The 9,461-nt window shown below is 40.2% G+C and overlaps 1 long non-coding RNA gene across 1 annotated transcript; it reads left to right on the top strand.

The window, feature by feature from the left end:
• The first annotated feature begins 2,585 nt into the window (after nt 1-2,585).
• LOC105853860 lies at nt 2,586-5,383 on the top strand. Its single transcript, XR_001145610.1, has 3 exons — nt 2,586-2,648; nt 3,055-3,116; nt 5,359-5,383. It is a non-coding gene; the product is annotated as an uncharacterized LOC105853860 (long non-coding RNA).
• The last annotated feature ends 4,078 nt before the right edge of the window (nt 5,384-9,461 follow it).

Here is a 9,461-nt window from a genome sequence, read left to right as displayed (position 1 = left end):
CGATTTATGTGGATTCTTATACTTTAAGCTATTATCTTAGAAACTCATGCAATTTGTTTATAATTCACTATATCTGTAAAACCAGCTACCTCATTTTATCTTCATATGAACTCCCTTATATAGTAACAGTAGCCGCTATTTAATTTCACTTTTGCGAATACAGAATAAGAAATTGCAAGTTACATATATAGTAGAGTGTTTGGCCTTGCATACATAATACATAATTGTGATGTACTGCTTGATTGTTATTATTAATCCTTATTGTTCATTCCTCTATAAGAGGTGAACTTGAAATTTGTCTGATTAAATACCATCTGCTATATTACAAAAAAAATCTTATCAAACTATTTTTTCACATTTTTGAATATATCATCTCGTTTAAATGCTTTGTTTGGAAAAGGGAGGCATAATTACTGTTGGCTAAAGTGGAGACAGATAGTTGGATGAGTTCAGCCACTGTTGATTCCCTTTTGGCCATACTCTAATGTCTGCTGTGAGCAGCGTGCCTGCTCTTTGTGATTGGTCAGGGGTATGAAATGTGTTCTCTCTATGATACTGTCGTGTAGACACATAGGACATTTGTGTTCATTTTTATTTAGTTAGGTAAAAAGGTTAGAGTATACATACTATCCAGCCAATAGCTTTCCTACTCCAAATCCTTACTGATACATATCCTTGAAGATCAAATTTTGTGTCCATATAGTAGACTAGTATTTAATTTTATTATTTCCTCAAGTTTAAAGTTTTCCAAAAGAATTTTTCACATAAGTTTGACTCTTTGATCTAACTTTAAAAGTTATTTTTGACATTATGGCAATGCTGCTTTTCTCCCTTTGGGAGTAGTATAGAAATAATTTACACTGTACTTTAGTTTCAAGGTCAGCTTGGTTAATCTCAACATCTTCTGTTTGCTCATAATCTGTATCAGCATTTTGCCAAATCCCAATAGATTTAAATTTGGCTTTTCTTCTTTAACCTAAAATTGTAAAACATCTTCAGGAAAATGAACGTTATTGGCAGTATTGAAGCTTCCAGCACATGGAGATAGCTGTGCTTTCTTTGATGTATTATTTTATATTATACTATAAAGTCTTTGATTTATTTACTATGGGCCCTGAAGTATTTTAAGTAATTTTATTGCTTGATAATTTGCTTTTTGACTTTCCTCTGTTTAGAGGTTCTTTTCTTTGCCATTTTCTAGTCTAATTGACTATCTCTGAAGTGCCTTGAGGTTGTTTATATTTTTTTCCGAATACCTTTCTAGGTTTTCTTACACGTTTACATTTATTTTAAATTGCATTTTTTGGGTGATTTCTGTGGTTAATGGAGTTTTCAATTTTGATGCCTTGGACAGAAACACGCAGTATAGATAGTGTTCCCACCGTGCTGTGAACTGCCAGTGTCTGCGTGGCAATTACTGAGCTTGGGGTGCACCGGCCTCCTCCCCATTCTGCTATTTGAGGTTTGGGTTGTTCAGTCCTGCTTTCGTAGGACCTTGGGCAAAAACGTGTTTGAGGGGCTTTGATGTCAGTTGGCTTCATACTGTTGACTGATGGTAGATTTTCTGTGATACCACTGATAGTTCTGTAATTTATTAATAGGTAAATCCTGGCTGGTGAACCCAAATGTTACCAGCCAATGTAATTAGTTCAACCTGAATTATAACGTCCCGCTAAGATTACTCACTATGTAGAGATACTCCACATATTCGTCTTTCTTCTTCTGACTTATTTTCCTTAGTTTTCTCCCCACTTACCCCTTTTCTTTATGTCACACTGCTCATCCATCATCACAGTATATATCATGATAGTGGAATTGATAAGGTGACTCTAAGGATGCAAAAAAGGGTCCCCTAATAATCTACATGTGTGGCATGTACTTTATATACCATCTTCTAGATCAGAAGTCAGTATGGTATGAAAGAATGTATTTTGGCAAGAAAGGGAAAACATACCGCCGTAACACAATCACTTGTTTCTCTGTGGCTCCTGGGATTTTCAAAGTATTTAATGTGCACTGATGTTTATTTCTCATGGCAGATCTGAAGTGTGGAATTAAACGTGTCTGCAGCTCATATATCTTGTGATGAGTTACTGAGATAATCCACATGCTGTACGTCTCCCAGCTGCCACGAGCAAGCGTTAAGTGGGTGGAAAGCCTGAGTGATAGAGGTCTGAATGGCGGATACCATTGCTCAAGATAATGGAATTGGAGGCTTTCACTTGTTAGATCCCTTATTAACAGAGTACCCGAAGTATGATTACAAAATTTAAATGTATTTTATTTAATAATAAATGCAACATTGTTTTCAATTGCATGCACAAGCATGGGCCACAATATATGTTGACAAATCACTATTCCCTCGAATTCCTCAGTACAGACCCAACTTTTGACCCATATTAACTGCCTCATTCAGCAGCATATTTTTGCTGAAGTGTGTATTAAGACACAATGAAACTCACTGTTGGAATTTTTTGGCTGGAGTTTTACATTAAATTGAAATCATTCACTGCCATGTTTTCTCTCGTAAAAATACACCAAACAGCATAATTAGGGAACTGATGGTCTCTCTCTTCTGCCTTCCCAAATAATTTAGCTGCAAAATTGAATTTCTTCAGTCTACCAGAGTGAGAGGGGCCCAGCGACAGGTGAGTGGTAAAGAATGTGTGTGTGCATGGCAGACTACCGTTGTAAAAAAGATGCAATTGGGTTATTTGCGAAATGAATGGAACTGGAAGGGATTATGCAGAGTGAAGTAAGTCAGAGGAGAAAGACAAATACTGATGGTGTCACTCATGTGGATACAGAGAAAATAAAGGAATAGTTAAAACTAAACCCAAACCGGTAGAAATCTGACTGGAGAATTTAGGATACCAGAAGGGCTGAGGATAGATAGCAAAGTGGGAGTATGATGAAGGCTTATGGGTTCTTTGTTAGCATGTGTGGCGTGAGAATATACAGCTGAAAGGTGTGAGTCCAGCCCCCTAAGCCATACACAGTGTTGTAAACTAATGTTACTGCGGTAAAAATAAATTTTAAAAATTATGTCTACAGCAGTGGAAGTTCTGCCACCTGTTACTTCTTGCGTCAGCACGTAACCACTGAAGTCACGGCAGGTAATAGCACTGATTTGCACCTGGACTCCTTCCTCCACCCCTTCCACTGGAATCCCCCAGTTAAATTGCCCTGATTTTCGCCTGCTTCTCTGGATAGACATAATCAGACTTCTGAAACCAAAATGTCTGAGTGGAGTATGGGGTCCAGCCTCTGTGGACAATATGCTATTTCTCAGACAGCCCGATAGAGGCCCGCTCCGGCCTTTGCACTGGCTGTTCCCTCTCTCAGAACTCGTCCTCCCAGGTATCAAGTAGGCTGATTCATTAATTCCTCTAAAATCGTTGCTCACATGTCGCCTGCTCACCCAGCCTCTGCCTCTCACTGAAGCAGTATCCTGGTCCCCGTCCTCAGCTCTCCCACGCTCCTCCCCCTGCTCTTCCTTTGCTTCATTCCACGTGTTTTTGCATGGTTTATCGTTGATTTATTGTGTCTTCTCTTCAGCAAATGAGCATTCGGTTTGATGGGCTGAGGGGGTTCCCAGGGTTGTGGGACTTTTCAGTTTTAATACCAGGAAAGGCCAGGCAAGCTGAGATGAATTGGCCACCTTGTTTCCTTGTCTTTTTCCTTCCAGCAGAATGAAACCTTCACAACTGGGGAGATCTCTGTTTTGTTCAGTGATTTATCCCACACATCAACAACAGTGCCTCACACATAGTAGGCGGTTAATAAATCTTTGCTGAATGAAGGAAGGAAAGAATAAAGAAAAAGAATTACAGTGCTTACATCCTGGTAGCTAGGCATGCCGATGCTGAATGGACCTGCTATATTATTTGGGGACGACAGAATCAAATTTGCTAATAATGTGATTACTCGATGTCTTAGTTACATTTTAGTTCACAGAAATTATTTGTCCATATCCTGCCTCATTTAATCTTAAGCACAGAATGAATAATAGTATCTGTGGCATCGGACTTGGTGAGGGTAAAAAGAGGTCATTCCCTTGAAGTCTTTTCCACGCTCCCCGACAGTTGGGTAAACATTCAGTGACTTCCTAACTTCATTCTGATGGCTGTCACTGTTACTTTTATTATCGCCGAACTAGCCCTGGCCCTTTTTTCTGGAGTCAGAACTTTGAGTCTTAGCAAAGAGAGGTGATTTGCTTAAAGTCCAAAAGTGAGTGACTGGTGCAAAGTTTTAAAGATTTTAGTTTTCAATTTGCTCGCTACAAATGCAAACAAGGAAAGATTTCTCTCTTTTTTATTTCTTATTTCTGTTTCTGGAGGTCTACTTATTAGGCTAAATGACATGTAACTAGTACATCTTTCCGTATTTTGATTGTATACATGCACATTGTAGGAAATAAACTGTTTGTTTATCTCCCCAACCCGCACCATACCTCAGAAGTGTCACATTGTCCCAGCACACTTTCAAGCAATCAGCTTTGTGTGGTTTTACCCTTTTAATGTCCCAACACTGTGATAAGGAGCCAGTACTTACAGTAATCACACTTCCCTTATTACTTTCCTTTTTCAAGGGTTTTCTTTGCTAATCTCTCCTACTGAAGACTTCCAACTAAAAACATAATAATAATAAGGTTTATTTATTTATGCTTACAGAACTGGGGTGCAGGCCAGAGGTGCAGGGGGTTGGAAAGAGGGTTTACCAGAGACAGAATTGGGGGAAGAACAGGCATATTTACTGAAATCCACTGCTGAGGGGAACAGTGGGAGAGACAGCAGAGGTCTGCTGTGCCAGGTGGGTCAGCTCCCTGGCCGGGGATTGAACTCATGTTGCAGCCGCTGGGGAGAGCGCACAGTGCTGCTCTTGAACCCATTGACCACCAGGGAGCGCCCCCAGCTGAAATTTAACTCACTTTTCAAATTTCTTATTACCACCTTTCCCTTTTTAAATTATTTGCTGTAGCATGCATTTGCTGTTGTCATTGTTAAAATGACCATCTGATACTGGTGTATCTGTCTTATCTCATGTGAATATGGGGGTGAGAGTATTCTTCAAGGTTACCCTGTAAATCTTTTGGAGACGTTTTGTCTTTTCTTTTATAGAGGGCTTGAGTATGTCTTCATGAGTATATACATGAGTGACTTTTTTCCTTACTATTGTGAATTAGTTCTAGATTGAGCTATCTTTATACAAACATTGGTATACAGTGAAAGCAATGATTTTTCTGTTTTTAGTGCCCAACTTCCTCAAATGTTTAGCACTGTTCAAAGTTTTGAAGGCTTGATTTCCAAATGTGACTTAAGCGCATAAAAGATGCATGTGTTTTTTTGCCTTTTGCAGCAACATGGATGGAGCTGGAAAAGATCATGCTTAGTGAGATAAGCCATAAAGAAAAGGAAAAATACCGGATGGTTTCCACTCATAGCAGGAATATAACGGACCAGGCGAGAAAATAATAATAATAATGAACAGCTATATACCAGGGACATTTTACGGGGGCGGAGGGGGGAATGGGATCAAAAACAGTGGGGGGAGGGAAATGCACTGGACTATGGCGATGGCACATGGGTGGTTTGGTGATGGGAAGCCCACGGGGTTTATAACTGAGAGGGAAAAATGCACAAAATGATGTAAAAATAAACCATTATTCATTAAAAAAAGATTCATGTGCTTGTATTGCAGAATCAAAATTAAGCTTCATTTCCCATTTTCTAATTCAGCAAACTTAGCATGTTATGTGCAATGTCGCAGGGATCCTGGATGGGCAGGGTCCTGTGAAAATCAGTCTAGCCTGGACCCTGACATCAGTCTTACGATCTTCATTCTCATTGATTCTTCAGGCTTTTACAACACACTTAGAATTGCCTAACCGAAATTTATTGCTTATTGATTTATTTTTTTGTCTGTCTTTATTCTTTCCCCTCACCCCAAAGAGGAGTATGAGGTCCAAGAGGTCTTCCATTGTGTTCACAGGTAATATTTCATGGGTGCACGGTATCATCTGGAACATAGTAGGTGGCCATTAAACCACTGAATTGAAAAATAATGTAGCAATAGAGGCAAACGTCACTACTAAAAAAGACTGTACAGAGTACAGTCTTGATTAGTGAGCACATGGAATCTAAATAAGACTGCTATATATTAATTTTCAAATGTTTTTAAAGGCAGAGAACCAGTTGTCAAAATCATACACCTTTTATGCTTATAAGTAGCTTTTTAATTTACAGAAGTAGTTTCTAATGTGTAAAATGAGGATTCAGTCCTAACATCTGTCTCATGACAGAGTTAATGATGGTATCTGATGGTTTATTATGAGATAATATATACAAAGATATTTCCACCTTTCCTTAGCTGAGTAGGTAAGCTTTCAGTAAATGGTAAAGATTTCATTATCATTCTTACTATTGCAGCTATCATTGTTATTAAGAACAGTTATTATCTCCTTGATCGTAGATGAGATGTGTGTGTTTAAGGAGGTAAATGACCTATTTAAGCCTACCGAGCAAGTGACTGATGTTTTCACTCATTTAAGGAGATGATTGTTCTTTGACGATATTGTCAACATTAAAAGTAGTCCTTTCACAGTTTACCACAGGGGAGAATTTTGAGATATAATTTGACAAATTTGATAACCTAACCCCAAAACTAATTAATTCCACCCTTTCCATTACATTAAACTCCTGCCCAACCTCCTCTGCACAATACAGGTAATTTACTCCCGGAAATCTCTATACGTTTCTTTGTTTTTTATTCATTTCATATGAACAGGAGCATTGTATAAAATGTGTTTCCTCGTGCATTTATCTGTTATTTACTGGTTTATGTTTTAAAATTCAACTCAAACTCTAAAATAATTCATTAGGTGATGTGGTTTCCAAAGAATTATCACATTGTGTTTTCCTAAAGCATTTCCGTGGTTACCCTTCAATTTTTGAACAAATTCCACGCTGAATTCTTATAATTTTATGTTACTTTTTTAATTGATTTCTCCTTCTGGCTGTTATGGGTTAAACTGTGCCCCCCCCCAAAGAGATGTGGACACCCTCAGAATGTCATAATTGGAACTAGGAACACTGTGGACACAATTACTTATATATTTTTTTTAAGATTTATTTATTTGTGCATACAGAGCTGGGGTCCAGGCCAGAGGCTCAGGGTCGGCGAGAGGCTTCACCAGAGACAGTGGGGAGAAGTCCACTGCTGAGGGGAGCAGCGGGCGGGTCAGGAGAGGTCTGCCGCGCCATGTGGTCACCTCCGGGGCAGGCGGGGATCAAACTCATGCGGAAGTGGCTTTAGATTCTCAGTGCTGTGCTTTAACCCACTGCGCCACCAGGGAGGGCCACAATTACTTATATTGAAGTGGGGCGGCTCCTCATCTAATTTGGTGTCCTTACAGCACGAGGCAAATTTGAACGCAGACCCAGGGAGAGGGACTCGGCCGTGTGAAGTGGAGACATCGAGACCAGTGTCGGGCCACAGCCAGCCAAGGATGACCTGGACCTCCAGCAGCAGGAAGCAGCCAAGAAGGCTCCTCCCCTCCAGTCTCCAGAGAGAGCACACCCCTGTCAGTGCCTTGATCTGGGCATTTGTGGCCGTGAGAACTGTGACAGATTTATAACTTTGATGCCCCCTTAACCTGTGGTGCTTTGTTGGGGGAAGCCCTTGGAAACCAATATACTGACCTTCATTATTTTTCTCCAGTTGTTACTTCTTACCAGTGTATCCTTCCACGTGGAGTTTCAGTTGCTGTTTGTCAGATTACTGTTGCTTCCTATGGGGATTCTAAAATATTAGTGAAATTGAGCGGATTCATTACCTCTGCAATATCAGCATCGCGCTTGGGAGCATGGGTATATATCCTTTATCCAAGCCCTGCTTGTGTATTGCATCTTACAGCTTTGCATTTTAACTCAGTTCCTGAGATCTGGTACGTTCTCTTTTTACGCATCTCTCATATTTTGTTTCTATTACATGTCCGCGTGCTACTTATTTATTTCTGTATTACAAGGAGTATATTGATATTGGTCTGTTTTCTAAAATACACATTCTGCATTTGCAAGTTCTTCATGAAGCAAGATCATGATTTTGCAGTAAAATGTTCTCTTTCACTGCATGTGTATGACTCCAACTATGAAAGCTGTTTGATCACTCAAGTTTGCTAGTTTCCCGCATTTCTGAACTTACATTACCTGATCAGTTTGATCTGTTTCCCTTTCCTTTGGTAATGATTTCATTTAAAAATTGATCATTTGACTAGGGGTGGCACATGATAAGTCTGTTAATTTGTGTATTTTATTTTGTCTGCCCAAATTACTGACCCTTTCTCTAAATCTCATCATTTTCCGGATAATGAAGTCACACATGTCATTATAATCAGAATGGGCCTTTCATGGGAGACCCAGGCCAGCCCGTGAGCGCTGCTACAGCCCTCTGACACCCCGGAGATGTTATTGCATAGCCAGTTATGTGGGTGCCGTCTGAGAAGTTTGGAAAGGTGGTGCATTCAGCTTAGTCCCGGGATCTCCGTGGTAAGAAAATACCGTATTCCAGTCATTCGCATTCCTGTTTATGGGCATTTCCTTTTTCCCAATTCTTGGCCTTGGAAACAATGCTATTGTGATCTGTTTTTGGTTTGTTTTGTATGTATCTTTAAGAGGTGGAATAATTAGTGGAGTATTTTTTTTATTGTAGTAAAAAATATTTCACTTCAGTGGAATAACTCCTGGGAGCGTCACGGACAGATCAAAATGTCTCTATTTCTCATTGTACTGTGTCTCGATAGGCTAACTTTGACAACGTAGCCATGTCCATGTCCACGGTGGTGGAGTTTTCTTTCATTCCCTCCAGCGGTCGGTGTGATGGTTCCTGTTCCTGCTGCCATTCAAATGAATGGACGGTGATAATCCGTTGTTACTTAATGTGAACACCCCTAACTTCTAGGGAATCTGAATCCTTTCTTTTTTTTTTTTTAAGATGTATTTATTTGTGCATACAGAACTGGGGTACAGGCCAGAGGCTCAGGGGCAGTGAGAGGCTTCACCAGAGACAGAGTGGGGAGCAGGTCGACGAAGGACAGGCAGATCGACGAAGGACACTGCTGAGGGGAGCAGCGGGCGGGTCAGGAGAGGGCTGCCGCGCCATGTGGTCACCTCCGGGGCAGGCGGGGATCGAACTCATGCGGAAGTGGCTTTAGATTCTCAGTGCTGTGCTTTAACCCACTGCGCCACCAGGGAGGGCCTGAATCCTTTCTTTTTAATTGTTTATTAGACGGTTGCTTGTTTTTCGGGTTGTCTATTCAAAGAGTGACAATGCTTTCCACTTGCAGCACAGGAGATTTTCCTTATCATTTGCTAAGAGCTCTCTGTGTCTTATGGAATTTCTCAATCATCCACCCTATACTTTATCTGTTGCCCTTGCAACTCATATATTTTGTAATTAAAGAA

This window comes from Condylura cristata, unplaced genomic scaffold (genome assembly GCF_000260355.1).
Source record: "Condylura cristata isolate star-nosed mole 26May11 unplaced genomic scaffold, ConCri1.0 scaffold00019, whole genome shotgun sequence".
Classification (NCBI taxonomy): domain Eukaryota; kingdom Metazoa; phylum Chordata; class Mammalia; order Eulipotyphla; family Talpidae; genus Condylura; species Condylura cristata.
Note: the sequence above shows the minus strand (reverse complement) of the source record. Positions and strands in the feature narration are given on the sequence as shown.